Source organism: Equus przewalskii, chromosome 1, assembly GCF_037783145.1.
Source record: "Equus przewalskii isolate Varuska chromosome 1, EquPr2, whole genome shotgun sequence".
Classification (NCBI taxonomy): domain Eukaryota; kingdom Metazoa; phylum Chordata; class Mammalia; order Perissodactyla; family Equidae; genus Equus; species Equus przewalskii.
In genome coordinates, this window is record NC_091831.1 from 37114998 (window position 1) to 37129297 (window position 14300).

The 14300-nt window shown below is 44.3% G+C and overlaps 1 long non-coding RNA gene across 1 annotated transcript in view; it reads left to right on the forward strand.

Moving 5' to 3' along the window:
• LOC139081928 (uncharacterized) overlaps window positions 1-13859 on the forward strand; it is a 38494-nt gene extending 24635 nt beyond the window's left edge. The window contains exon 2 of the long non-coding RNA XR_011537433.1: window positions 12042-13859. This is a non-coding gene — a long non-coding RNA (uncharacterized lncRNA). The remainder of the gene's footprint in view (window positions 1-12041) is intronic.
• Window positions 13860-14300: the final 441 nt, after the last annotated feature.

The window sequence follows — 14300 nt, forward strand, 5'->3', positions numbered from 1 at the left end:
CCATGCTGTGGTAGGCATCCCACATAGAAAGTAGAGGAAGATGGGCACAGATGTTCGCTCAGGGCCAGTCTTCCTCAGCAAAAAGAGGAGGATTGGGGGCAGCAGTTAGCTCAGGGCTAATCTTCCTAAAAAAAAAAAAAAAAAGAGAAAAAAAAAGATCATGGGGTCCAAGGTCTTCATTCTGCGGAAGAGACAACTGAGGCCCAGAAGTGTTAAGATGTCCAACGTCAATTTGCTTGTGCCAGACACCCCTGCCACGAACTCTTTCTCCAGAAGCTTCTTCCTCAATTCTTAAGAATCTCTGGAACCAACATATGGTAATAATCTGCCTTTCTATTTAGGAATAAGTACTATTTCCTGTCTCTGAAGAGCTACAACACCAAAAATCTCTGATGTGCACCCTAGTAAGCTAAAGGACAGTTTGCTCATTTGGGCTGAAAATGGAAAACACACGGATGCACATATAAACACCCTGGAAAGAAATTAAAATGGGCTCACACATGGATAAGGAATGATCATATAAAATGATATCATCCTGTTGGTGTCAACTAGCCAGGGAAACACCATAACTGGGTCATATATATTGACATTGGAGGAGAAATTTTCCCCTCTAGGTTCTGGAGGAAGGCTGAGGAAGGTTCAGATGGAGTCAGCGTGGAGTAGTGGGCTGGAAATCTTCCTCCGAGATAATTTAGGATTAAGTCCGCAGAGGCGTGGAAAGGGTCCAGCATTGTACCTGCTCAGTCAGGGGTGGTTCTGTTATCCTCCCTAAAGATGGATTATTCTCGCTGAGGACTCACTTGCTTCCTTGTTTCACTGACTCCCACTGGTTTTCTCATATTTATCCCATGGGAGATGACAGGAGATGACTCATACCAAGTAGCAAAATGAATCAGTGTGCTAGCTCTGGTAAAGGTTCCAGAGAACAGTTAGGAGCTAATAATAATTATTGTAACAGCCACTACTTCACCTACCTTACGTTTTCTATGTCCCAAGCAATGTGCTGAGGGCTTAGGTGTATTACCTCATTCAATTGTATAAGGCTGGGTCTATTTTTGTCCTGCTTAGCACATAAAGAAACAACCATTCAATCCCATGAGGAAAGAACTATTCTTATTTTACAAATGAAATTTGGAGAGGTCAAGTGGCTTGCCCAAGGCCACTCAGCTGGAAAGGACACAGCCAGAAATACAGCTGTGGCACATGGTCTGAGTACAAAAGTGACAGAAAGTGAAAAAGTGCTATAGGGTTATAGGAGGCTGGAAGTGATGGCTAAAAGAAATTAGCGGTGGTAGGGTTTTGGTGACTGGCAGTTGCCTGCGTTGTCTCTAGCCCCTCACTTCTGGTACTTGACTATAACACACATCTACTGAGAATTCACAGGGTGCATTGTTATAAATTAAAGGGAGTGGGTTTGAAGAGAAGACCCCTGGACAGCACAGGTTACAGGCATAGCCACGATGATCCAGGGAAGTGAAGTTCCAAGCACGGAGCATTCTGTGTGCTCAGCACGCTGCCTGACATCTAAAAAGTCAGGGATTGTAATTCTTTTGTCTTTGATTAAATGAAAAAGTGCACGTGAAAGCTCCAGGCTCAGACCTTGCCCCGTGCCTGGCACAGAGTAGGCACTGAATCACAAGATTCTTGCTTCTTACCTCTATTTCCCTAATACCTATCACAGTGCTTGGCAAAGAGTAGGTGCCAAGGTGCTTAACATATACAGTTGTTTGTTATTTTTTGACTGGTAAGCACTTATTTCTTAATAAATACTAATATTTATTGAGGCTTCATACTAAGCATTTCCAGGCCTTATCACTTCTGCTCCTTATACTCGTCTAGCGTCTAGTGAGGTGAGTATCATTAACATCTTCATTCAACAATGGGATTTCCTTTAACCGAAGAGAAAACAGGCTTCCAGAGGTTGAATGCTTTGGCCCAGGATGCTGATCTATCAAGCGGGTGAGTGGCAGAGCCAGGGGTTTGAATGAATGGGTTCCCAGGATCTCTTCCCAAGGTCCCCACAGTGACCAGGGAGGACAAATGTCTGTCACTCTCTAAGGCATCTGTGGGCCATAGCTTGAAGCTTGACATTTGTTAGAAATTTTATTTCTCTAAAAAATTCATAGCATCTTTGCTTTCTAACACGTCCATGGTTAATTCAATCTAAATTAATGTTTTAAGGGGCCAGCCTGGTGGCACAGTGGTAAGTTCACACGTTCTGCTTTGGTGGCCTGGAGTTTGCCAGTTCGGATCCTGGGGGTGGACCTACACACCATTTGTCAAGCCATGCTGTGGCAGATGTCCCACATATAAAGTAGAGGAAGATGGGCATGATTGTTAGCTCAGGGCCAGTCTTCCTCAGCAAAAAAGAGGAGGGCTGGCGGTGGATGTTAGCTCAGTGCTAATCTTCCTCAAAAAAAAAAAAATAAATTAATGTTTTAAACCCTTGACCAGTTTCATTACTTAACTCACCCTCTCCCCCAATCTTCACATTTTCTCATGCTTCAGAAAGAGGCATCACATTTGTTTCGTGACTTCTCAGTATCCTGGCAGACCACAGCATGCCTTCACAGGTACACATGCTCCAGGTTGAGCAGGAAGCTGGAGGAATCTGGTATGCTTCCTCAGAGAAGTGAGTTGTGAACTAGAATTTAACTGACTGGCAGAGGGAAAACTTGGACCTGGATTTTACAGCTCTTCTTCCACCTGTCTCCTGCCTCCTACCCCTAAATCCTTCCTCACTCTATCCCCTGGTAGAGCAGAGTGGAGACCTGATGCAGAGTTCTGAATATACAGGTCCTCAGTGGCAAATAAATGAATGAATGATGGGGAATGGATGAGGTCTGGTTAGCGATGGGCATCACCATTCCCTTGGAAAGGCTAATGGCCTGAGAGAGTCTAAGGGGGGCTTTTATATTATAAAGGGGCTCGCTGGAGAAGGATGGCATAGCCATTAAGGACACCACAGCCTCCTCACCTCCATGAGTCCTTTCTAACCCTCCTAGGCTGTTACTGATGCTGCTGTGATCCCTAAATGTCAGTCAGCTTGGGAGCATCTTCTGCCACTGGCACTGAACACTCATAAGCAATTGGGAAGATAACTTGGAGGGCCCTAGAGATCTTCTAGTTTATTCTTCCCATTTTACAGATAAGGAAATTGAGACACAGAGAGGGAAAATGAATGACCCGAGGTCACACAATGTGGTGGAACTGTCCATTGCCTATCCAACAGCCATTTCCTGCTCCTTGTTCCTTCCTAATAGCACCCAAGTTTTGCTTGTTATTGGGAAGCCATGGTTTCAGGGAAGACTTTATTTACCCCTTTCTGTCCCCAGAGAATGAATCTTGATTAGTTTGAGCCAATCATAATAATTATATCCTCTTTGCCAGTGACTGGTTTGGAGATGAGCATGTGATTCAACTCTCTTCCATGAAACATGAAGGGACGCCTATTGCTGGGGGCTTTGGGGAAAGTTTTCCTCCATCTTAAAGAGCAATGATACTAAAGGCTGCACAATCTTAGTATCTATGGCTTTGAAGTTTGTTGGATGAGGACAGGGCGCTTGAAGTAATTGCAACACACAACCAGGGAGAATCAGGTTCCCCATCCAGTGTTTAGTTGGCCCCTTGGAGAGTCTGGAGTGATCGCTGTGACTACCAGGAGGTAATGGGGGAGTAGAGGAGCATTTGGGATTGTCAACTGGCAGCAGCTGGATTGTGCTCCTGCAGAAAACTAGGGGACCCCAGGAAGATCTCCCAGGCAGGCCTGGGAATTGGACTTGAACCTGTAATCAGCAGGGATTAGGGTTGGCTTCATGAGACAGGAAGCACAAAACAAGGTTTTCCACCCCCAAGCTTTTATTATCTCACATAATACTGGTTGTGGCAGTTCCATGAAGTCCTCAGGCACCGAGACTCCTTCCACATCTCTGATCCATTATTCCTACAGTGTGGCCTTCACCTTCATGTCCAAAATGGATGCTAGAGATCCATCATCACATCTATGTCCCAGATAGCCAAATAGAAAAAGTGGGAAAAGGACATTATCCTTCCCTTTTGTTATGGCTGAAATAAGATTTTGTTGTTCGTACTACTTCTCCTCATCGCCTCTCTCCTCTTTTCTTTCTCCCTCTTCCCCAAATACCAACACTGGGGATCAAAGTAGATTTTGGAGCCATTGTATTTCAGACTTAATCTTCTGATATAGAAATGCTCAATAAATATTTGTTTCTGATGATGATGGGAACACATGAGCCCTTTTGCATTCCAGCTTCTGGGCCAGGGGTCATACTCCCCACTGCTCTGCAGGACCAGGCAGGAAGTGATGGAATGGATAAAGTAGTTTGGTGTAAGGAAAATAAGTGGTGGCAATTGTCATAAACTGGAGAACACAACCCCCTTGAAAGGAGGCATTGTTATTTCAACTCCAGCAAATTGTTGCCAAATGGAAATACAAGTTTCATGTTGCCAACTCTTCCATTATTCAATAGAAGCTGAAAACTCTGTATTTTAATGTTAAATATAATTTTAAAATATTAAGTCAATATTGCATGTTTGTTGGGTTGGAAGTGCCTTGCGGTCAAATTTTGTATCTGATCAATTCAGCAGAATCTAGAATATAATGTGTACTCAATATTCATTGAATGAAGAAGTCAGAGAGTTTTTCCAGTTGCTTTCTTCCTCCCAAAAGACTGAATGAAACATCTAGAACAACTGGTGAAAGACAGAGTGATTTATGTCTTTGTTATGTGTTTGTTAATTGTTCCGGTGTTTTATATCTCTCTCAAACTAGAGTCGACGCAACTTGAAGGCAGAGATTGTGTTAACCATCACACTAGGCTCTTCCTTTCTAAGGAGAGCTCCCCAAAGTTCCACATGACACTTCCACTTAGATCTCATTGGATAGAACATAGTTATACTGCTGGGAACCTGGGAAGCTGAGTCTTTCAGCTGAATGGCAATTGCTCAGCTAAAACCTGGAGCTCTTTTACTAATGAAGAAGGGGGAAAGGACACTGGGAAGTCACCAGCAGTCTCTTCCACATGACCCTGAAGAGAAAACTGAGGGGCCCTGCAGTTGGCATTCACTGAATTCTGTGCTATAGTAAATCGTGTGAGTTATAGGATGTCAGAGCCAGAAGTGGTCATAAAGACTTCTGGTGTGACTCACTCACTTTACAGCTAGGACATTTGAGGACCAGAGCAGTGAAGGGGTATACCCAGGGTCACATGAGAGAAGAACTGGTCCTTCTGACTCTGCCTTATGCTAATGTCTCCACCAACTCTTGTTAATGTCCAAATCCCCGCACTCCGCCCTCGTTGATTTCTCCCTGCCATTGTGATGCACCCGGGTTCTCTCACCTTCCCACCACCCTGAACTTGGCACTATCTCACCCTCTTTCCTTGTCAAGTCTCCACTACTATCTTTCTCAGTCCCTCCAACCCGAGGATAGCTCATAGTTTTCATCTTAGGGAGCACCCAGTATTGGTTGCTAGAGGCTTCCAGAGATGGTCTGCTGTGGATAATTTTGAGGGCTCAGTGGAAAGATTACTGGGATTGATTAACAAGGTCACTGTGGTTGTTCCTAAGAAGTGGAGACTCTTGGGCCAAGAATTTGTTATCTGAGCCGTGGTTTCTTTTCCTTTAGGGGTGAGGAAAAAGCCTTCTTCATGGCCTTATTCACCAGGTGTCTGGCACTCACATGTGACAGTCCTGTTCCTACAAGTTGGGTGAAGCTCCTTCCACACTGCAGCCAGCTGGGAGGGGAGTGGGCGGTGGTGTGAGTTCTCACATGTCAGAAGCTCAAGGCCATCCATCACCCCGTGCACAGACTGCAACAGGCCACCAGGGCAGGTGCGGCTGATGTGGTCTTGCATCAGACAGATAACTCTTATCACCACTCCACAAACTGAGCTGCTAAAAATAGACAGGATTAGGTTATGACCAGTGCCCTGGAGTTACCAAGGCAGTGAGGTTCTAACGACAGCTCTGTCACAGGCCAGACTCTAAATATATCTTCCCCACACTGATAAGGACAGTGTCAGGGAGCACACCGGTTGCATGATCCTTCCCCAGTCACAAGGGGAGAAACCCCTCCGCGTCTATTCCTGAACCAGGCTTAGGCCCAGGCTGAGAATAGATTCTCCGCGTCCGGGCCAACTGTCCTACTTGTGGTCTCCAGATAGGACACCATGGGTCACACTCTGACAAGCACATGAGCAGCCATGGAGGAGGAAGAGGGACTCCTGACAGGTCTTGAGAGAATTATTTGGGTCAGGGAGGCACATCTTCTTCCTGCCTCGTGGACTGTGGGAAAAGGAGGAAGCCCTGGGCTGGAGGGCTGGCGGGGAAGGGGGCTGGGAGTGTTCCCCCTACTCCTGCAAATCCGCAGAAGGCGCCCACCCGATTCACTCCCAGGCGAATCCATGTCTTATGACTTAGGTTTGGTCAGCTGTTCCCATTCTTTCCCTAACACTTTGTTTGTTTGAATAGCCTACGTCTGTTAGCCAGCTCAGTTACAATTTAATTACATTAATATTACCGTAGTATATTTTTGTCATGAAAACCTTCAAATAATACAGAAGTGGGTTGAGAAAAAAATGAAAATTTCCCTTTTCCTTTATCTCTCTCTGATTCTACCTCTGCCCCCAGAAGGAACTGTGGTCAACCATTTGATATGTATCTTCCATACTTTTTCTATGCACACACCACACCACCTGCAACATACACAGACACACACACTCATCCACACACAATATAGTATAGTATAGGAAGTTACAGGCAATCACTCTAAGATTGCCTGGGTTCAAATAGCTATCCATATGGCCAGTTACTTTGCTTCTCTGTTCCTTCGTTTCTTCCTCTCTAAAATAAAGGTAACAATGGTCTCTATTTTCTAGGGTTGCTGTGAGAATTAAATGTTGATACTTTTAAAACAGTGACTAACACAAAGTAAGGGCTTGAGACTTATTAAATATGCAAATAAGGAGATTATATTAGTTATCCATTGTTGCATAACAAATTACACCAAAATTTAATGGCTTATAACAGCAAACACTTATTATCTCACAGTTTCTGTGGGTCAAGAATTCAGGAGCAGCTTAGTTGGGTGGTTCTAACTCAGGGTCCCTCAAATGGGTGGATGTTGGCAGGGGCTGCAATCATCTGAAGACTTGGCTGAATGTGTAGAACCTTCTTCCAAGATGGCTCACTCATGTGGCTGTCGGCAGGAAGCTTCGGTTTCTTGTCACGTGGATATCTCCATGGGCTGCTTAAGTGTCCTTATGACATGGCGACTAGCATTCCCCAGAGTGAGGAGTCTCAGAGAGAGTGAGGAGGAAGCTATAGCACTTTTTATGACTTCATCTCTGAAGTCATTACCACCACTGTGCTTCATTCTATTCATTAGAAGCGAATCACCCAAACCACCGCACATTCCAGGGGAGAGAGACTGAGGGCTTTATATCACAGAATTTATGCCCCCTTTTTACGACCATCACAGAAGTTGCCTTGGACATACGTGGCATCATGCTCTATGCTTTGTCTTGTAATTTGCTTTTTTCATTTAACAAAACGCCTTGGGGAGCTTTCCGTATCAGCACCTATAGAAGTATGCATCATCCTCTCTAATTACTTCGTTGTAAAGATAGGCTGTAGTTTCTTTAAACATTCCCCTTTTGTTGGGTATTTAGGTGTGTTTTCTTTCTTTGCGGACACAAGGGTCTAAGTAAGGAAAGGAGCACTGCTTAGAGATCCATAGTCCAAAGAAAAGCTTCCAAGTATCTAATTCCAAGGAATTATCAGTGGTAACAGAGAGCAAAGAGACCTCTAGATTCCAAGGGATCAGACAGGTTATAAGCCCAGTGCCCATGTAGACAGTTGCTCATACAAGAACATTAACATAGAACATTGTCACCACTGATTCCAGAGCAGCTGTTGCTGCCTCCGGCCTTGGTTCTATGCTCCCCCCGAATGAGGCGTGCCTGGGATCCTGAGGTCTGTCTTTGACTTGATGTGCAGCTAGGATGGCCAAGTGTTTATGTCATTAGACATTAAACTCCAGTGCGGTCTCCTCATGCTAGGTTGAATCTTATTCATTGTGACAGACAGTTTTAGTCAGCAATCAGCCGCCCCTTCCCTCTCCCCACATGCCGTGGTTTTATTTGGCTCTTCTGATGACCCTGGTTTTGTTTAGGATGGTTTTGTTTAGGTTCAATCGCGACTAGTCAAAGTCATTCACCGTCATTCCATTTACCAGATACTTACATTTCCAGCCTCCCTTACAGAGAGGGGTGGTTCATGTAACTGTTTTGGGCAATGGAATCTAAGCAAAAGTCAGCTGAGGGACTTCTTGGAAAGCCTTTGCATTCTAAATAAAATAATCAGATACGGCCAGCAACACTCTACCTTCTCTTTTTGCCTTAAACATAGATATAATATCTGGAGCCATGGCCACCATCTTGAGACAAGTGGTAAACAAAATTGAAAAGCCACCGTGCTGAAGATTTGAGGTGGAAAGAAGGAAACACACAGGGACTTTGATAACATTGTCAAGCTGCTGCAACAGCTATGGACTGTCTACCCACAGACCTTTTGTTAACGAAGAAAAATAACTCCCCTTTTTGAAAAGGTGTTGCTTGCTGGGTTTTCTGTTACTTGCAGCTGAGAACATTCCTGATGCATTTCCTGCTTCTCTTTAAGCTCTGTAAGTGCAGAGACTCTGTCTAATATGCTTTCTATTGTGTCACTGGTGCTGAGAACCATGCCTAGAACACAGAAGGCACTCGATGGATGAATAAACCGAATTAACGATTACCTTCTTAGACAGTGGGAGCTTCTCTATAAGAGATTTAGCCTCTGGGAGATGCCTCTCTCCTGATCCCCAGACAATCTCCACATATCTGACTCAGCAAAGGAGGGAGTTCCCTGGATAGACAGATGGGTTCATGATACCTAGGCCGGTGCAGAAATGTCTTTGCTGTGTAATGTTCTTCAACTTGCTTAGTCACAGTTTCATCACGGGGAAAACAAGACATCAAATCACTCTGTGAAAGAGGAGAGAGAAAATTTCTGTTCATCCTTTTCTAGCTAAACACTCTTGGGTAGGGTCAGAGTAGACTAGTCATATCAAATTCTGTTCATCAGCAAATAGCGTGCTAGCCGGGGAGAGACCAGGGACAGCTCCCACTTGGTGATAGCCAAAGCAGGGAATGTTGGCTGATACGTTATCCAGGCGGAAGGACAGTGTCTCCTGGAAAGTGAAGTGGTTCTTTAGTGAAGTGGAGAGAAAATATTTTAAGAGTCTCACGAACTGATGACGTAAGAAGAGACTGAATTAAAAAAAAATCCTGAGTTTGTTGAGTGTAATTGGACTCATGTAGACAATTTTAGAACCAACTTCAGGCCATATATGGGTATGAAACAAGGGCTGAATTAGCCTATAATCATCAGACTTTAGATAAATATAACTGGGACTGAAAGTGTCTTACTTTTCTAGTGTGTTATAGTAGAAAGAAGGATTTTTTTTTTTTCAATTTGCAAATCTAGCTGGAATCCGGCTTCCAGCACTTATTAACTATGTGACTCTGGGCCAGTCACTTTCTCTGAGCCTTGGTTTCCTCCTTCATAATACTAACAACCTCAACAGGTTGTTGTGAAGATTTAAATAAAATCATACAGGCAAAATACCTGGCATATATTATTACTACTGCTACTATCTCTACCACCATCACTACTATTATTTATAATAGAAAAGACAAAGCAGGCATCCTGTCACTTAGTTCTCTTCTGTTCCAGATGGAGGTATTTTAAATGAAGAAGACAAACCTAACTTTCAACGAACTAGGAGGGGAAAAAATCCTAGAATCGAATTCCTCTTTGCTCTGGAAAACAAATCGCCTCCCTTTGGGTTTTAGAAGGACCATCTCGCAAGTGAATTGGCCTCTCCGCTTTCCATCGAAGGAGCCAGGAGAAACACTGTCTGCACGCCCCTGGCCTGGCCTTGGAGGAGTGCTTTTGATCTGATGGCCTTGCAGGAGGCATGCCACCTACCTCTGCTGCCTTTCTGTTTGAAGGGCTGTGAGTTTCCCTTTCTGTCCTCCAGGAAGAATTTATGATTTCCTCTCTGTCCTCTTAGTCCCTGAATGCAAGAGATAGCTCCCCTCACTCACTGCAGATGCTGCGGGGTATCATTTAAAGTCTGCTGACATGGTGGGTGAGAGGAGAGCAATGTGGCCAACATGGGATCCTGTCCTCTGGGTCCCCTCTCCGCTGGCAGAGGGGGCTTTCTCCACTGATAAATACAATAATGATAAAAACAGTGTTTGTAATTTGCAAGGAATGCTATGCTTTTCTTTCTTAAAAAATTCTTTTTCCTTTTGAAAATTGTAATGCACTTGCACTATGGGAAGTACAGATCAGCAAAATGGGAACATAAAACCACCCATCATCAGAGGGTACCAGCATTTACAAACAAGATACATGCTTTTGGTCTTTTTCCTATGCATGTTTACGTACTTTATTTTCAAACTGGAATGTAATCATACTCCATACTATAGTCTTCAGTATATTTTTATTAATCAGTGAGAAATCACCAACAGCTTTCCACATCTTTCAATATTTGTCTTCAGCATTGTTTATTTCCATGACTCATGGAATTCCATTATGGGGGTACCATCATTTACTATCCAGCAACACTGGTTTATTATTTACTTGGTTCTCTGTGGTTGGGCATTTAGGTTGTTCACAATTCTTCACCACTACTGAAAACACTGTGATGATTAACAACCTTCTCACTCATCTGTGATTTTCTCCCCAGGGTCTATGCCTATTGGATGATTTGCTGGGAGGAGTGTGCATATTTTAAAGGTTTAAAATTTCACATTACCAGGGCTGGCCTGGTGGTGCAGTGATTAAGTTTGCACATTCCGCTTTGGCAGCTAGGGGTTCGCTGGTTCGAATCCCAGGTGCAGACCTACCCACTGCTTGTCAAGCCATGCTATGGCAGGCATCCTGCATAAAATAGAGGAAGATGGGCACAGATGTTAGCTCAAGGCCAGTCTTCCTCAGCAAAAAAGAGGAGGATTGGCAGCAGATTTTAGCTCAGAGCTAATCTTCCTCAAAAAAAAATTTGCATTACCAAATGGCCTTCCCAAAAAGGCTGTCAATTTGTGGGGCGTGTGGCAGCATCTCACACTCTTCAAGGTACTGTCTCAGCAGGTCCTCACTACCGCCCTGTATGATGGGCAGGGGAGATAGGATTATTCATATTTTGGAAGCTGAAAGAATCCAAATGCAGAGAGGTTACAAGAGGTGCCCCCAGGTAACCAAATGAAGGGAGTTGCCATAGAGAGACATTGAATATAATCAAACAATTGAATGCTGAGGGACAGTTAACCAAACAAAATGACCTTGGAAGCTGCTGTGGGACTCTTTTTTTTGGTACTAATTAGATCTTGGGGACAATGGTCTGTTAAGTGTTTGGTAATAAAAGCATGTCATCAGAATACAGGAAAGCACTGACATTTCTGTTTTCTGTCCCCAGAGCAGGCACTGGAGGGTCAGGAGCCCAGCTCATCCAAAATCCCAGTGTGGTTAAGTGACTTGGCCAAGGCCACTCAGAGAGTCAGTGGCCAAGTCAGAACTGGAAGCCTGGTCTCCCAACTCCTGGACCAGTGCTCTCTGTGACAAACAATGTGCTTCTCCAAGACAGCTGGGCTGTCACCACGGACCAAGTGCTCAAACTTCTATAGTTGTCCAGACTAGATTCATGACATGGGCATCTTGTTAAAATGCAAGTTCTGATCCAGTAGGTCTGGGTTGGGGCCTGAGATTCGACATTTCTAGGAAGTTCCCAGGTGACACCTATGGGTCCACACCACTCTTTGTGTAGGAAGCAGCTAGGGAATAGCTCACATAAAGACAAAGCAAATGATCTAGATAAAGACAATTGGCAAATATTACAGCATTTTAAATACCGATGACCGGAAAGGGTGTTCCGGGTTGTTATGAGACACTTAAAGGTCTTGTCATTCTTCCACCAGAAACACCCTGCCATGAGATCAACTCAGCAGACCAAGGGAAGGCTGGAGATCGTGGTGGCCAAGGGATGTTCAGACACACCTACCTACAGCACAATCAGCCCCTTTATTGTACGGAAGAAGAGGCAGCAAACCAGCCAGAAGAAAGCCACTTTGTTTAACATTCCAAAGGCGTTCCCAGTGTCTCCCAGAGTCCTCATTAATTACCTGGAGAATTACCAATGCGTTCTCGGATCCCATGAGAGACTCCTTCCACTGCAATTCGCCAACCCTTGTGACACTGGGATGATGAAATAGGCGCACTTGATGAGGAGAGAAGAGGAAACGGAGTCCGGGCACAGAGTCAGAGGCTTTGGCTTGGGAGATTTCTGAATCACGGACACGGCCTGCCCTCTCACAAGTAGAGGCAAAAGATGTCAGGGTTGTTGGCAGATCTGGGCACGGAGCTTTGGGGTGGCAATAATAACGATTTTCAGGGCACGGGCAGTTAGGCGAGGGAGGGCTGTTAGGTGAGTGGAGGAGTGAGGGTCCTGGACCAGGCAGGGCCGAGCACGGGCCAGGGAAGGAGGACTGTGAGTACCGGCTGTTTCTTTAGATTTGGAACCAGAAAGTGCTGGCATTAAAGCTAGAACAACAGAATCACAGGAAAGGATCTTAGAGGTTACATAATGCTGGCATTTTAAAACCAGGTTCCCTGGCGTTCTAAAGATTCTATGTGAAGGCGTTTCGGGGACTGCTGTTCAGTGTTTGGTAAAAGGGGATGGGGGGCTGGTCCTTCATCCCCATTTTAACATCAGTTTGTATCTATTTTAGACATTGGGATTCTGAATATGATTTATTTCTGGAAAGGCTTTTGTACTTAAAAATTACTGTTCCTTTCCAACCTCTTCATTTGACAGCTCAGAAAAGGAAGCTGACTTTGTAGAGACGTACAGCCAGCATGTGACATCACACTGTGATGTTCACCCCCCTGGGTGTGGTGGCATCATGGTACTATAGATCAAACAGGCCCGGAAACGCCAGGCTACATTCTTTTCCCTCAGAGTGGCCCATTTATTTTGCTCCTATTCTCCAGTTCTAACCCCACCAAAACCCAAACCAGTGCTCAGATTTACAGTATTCCATGTACACCATGGTCTGGAAAGAGGACTGGCCCAAAAGTGTGGTGAACAAGGTTGCCTGTGTGGTGTGACGTGTGTAGGCCTCAGCCAACCCCCAATAACTTCCCATCTAACTAGAATTCCCACCACCGGTTAGGCCAGCAGTTTTCAAGTAAACTCAGGTGCCAGTGTGCCTGTGGAACACCACGAATTGTTGACTGACTGAATTCCATCATACAAATGAGCAGCGACTTTACCAGCAGGAAAGCTAGCTGTGTTAGAAGCACACAGAACAACATCGTGGTCACACACGCTGCGTGAGTCATTAAGACTGGTCCCACATGTTCTGGTTCTCCGTCTAGGCACACAGTGGGCTTGTACTTCTCCATTGCCTTTCACAGCCATGGCCATATGACATGTTTTGGCCGAATAAATGTGCGTGGAAGCTTTTGAAGTCAGTGGGTGATTCTCGTCATTCTCTTCCCCGTGGTGCAGTCTCTGCCGAAGTCCACTTTGAGACGGAGCCTCTGTTTGCCAGAGTCCTGGGGTTGCTACGATGAGGAGAGCTCTCCAACCTACATCAAACATGGTGTGAACAAGAAATACATCTTTGTTTGTTAAACCATTAGGATTTTGGAGTTTTGTTACCATAGCAAAACCTAGCTTATCCTAACTGATATAGCCACTTATCAAAAATAAACCAATTAACTGTGAAATGGAACATTGCTGATTTCCTCATGACTTTTCGGTTAATTTAATCTCTCGTCTCCAATTTTGGAAGTCTAGTACCAATAGCCACATGAGTGGAGAATTCTTATTTGAAGGATTTAGAACTGTATGGGAAAAATTATACTAACTGGACAAGGACTGTAGATGAGCTGATGAAAATTTATGCATCATTTTATATTCATTAAAATGGACCATGAAGACAGCACAACAAATAATGAGAAAAATCATGATACTTGATATTTAATAATACCAGACACCAAAATCAATGATATTTAATGCATGTTAAATTAGCCTCAGTGGAATCTGAACCATTAATTTCCATTTGTCATTCCCTGTTTAAGAGGACCTCTTCAGGATTACTCTTTTTAACATGCTAAGAGGTTTTCTTCTGAGTCTATTTCAGGCTCCCTGCCTTTCTTATTTAGTGACAAGT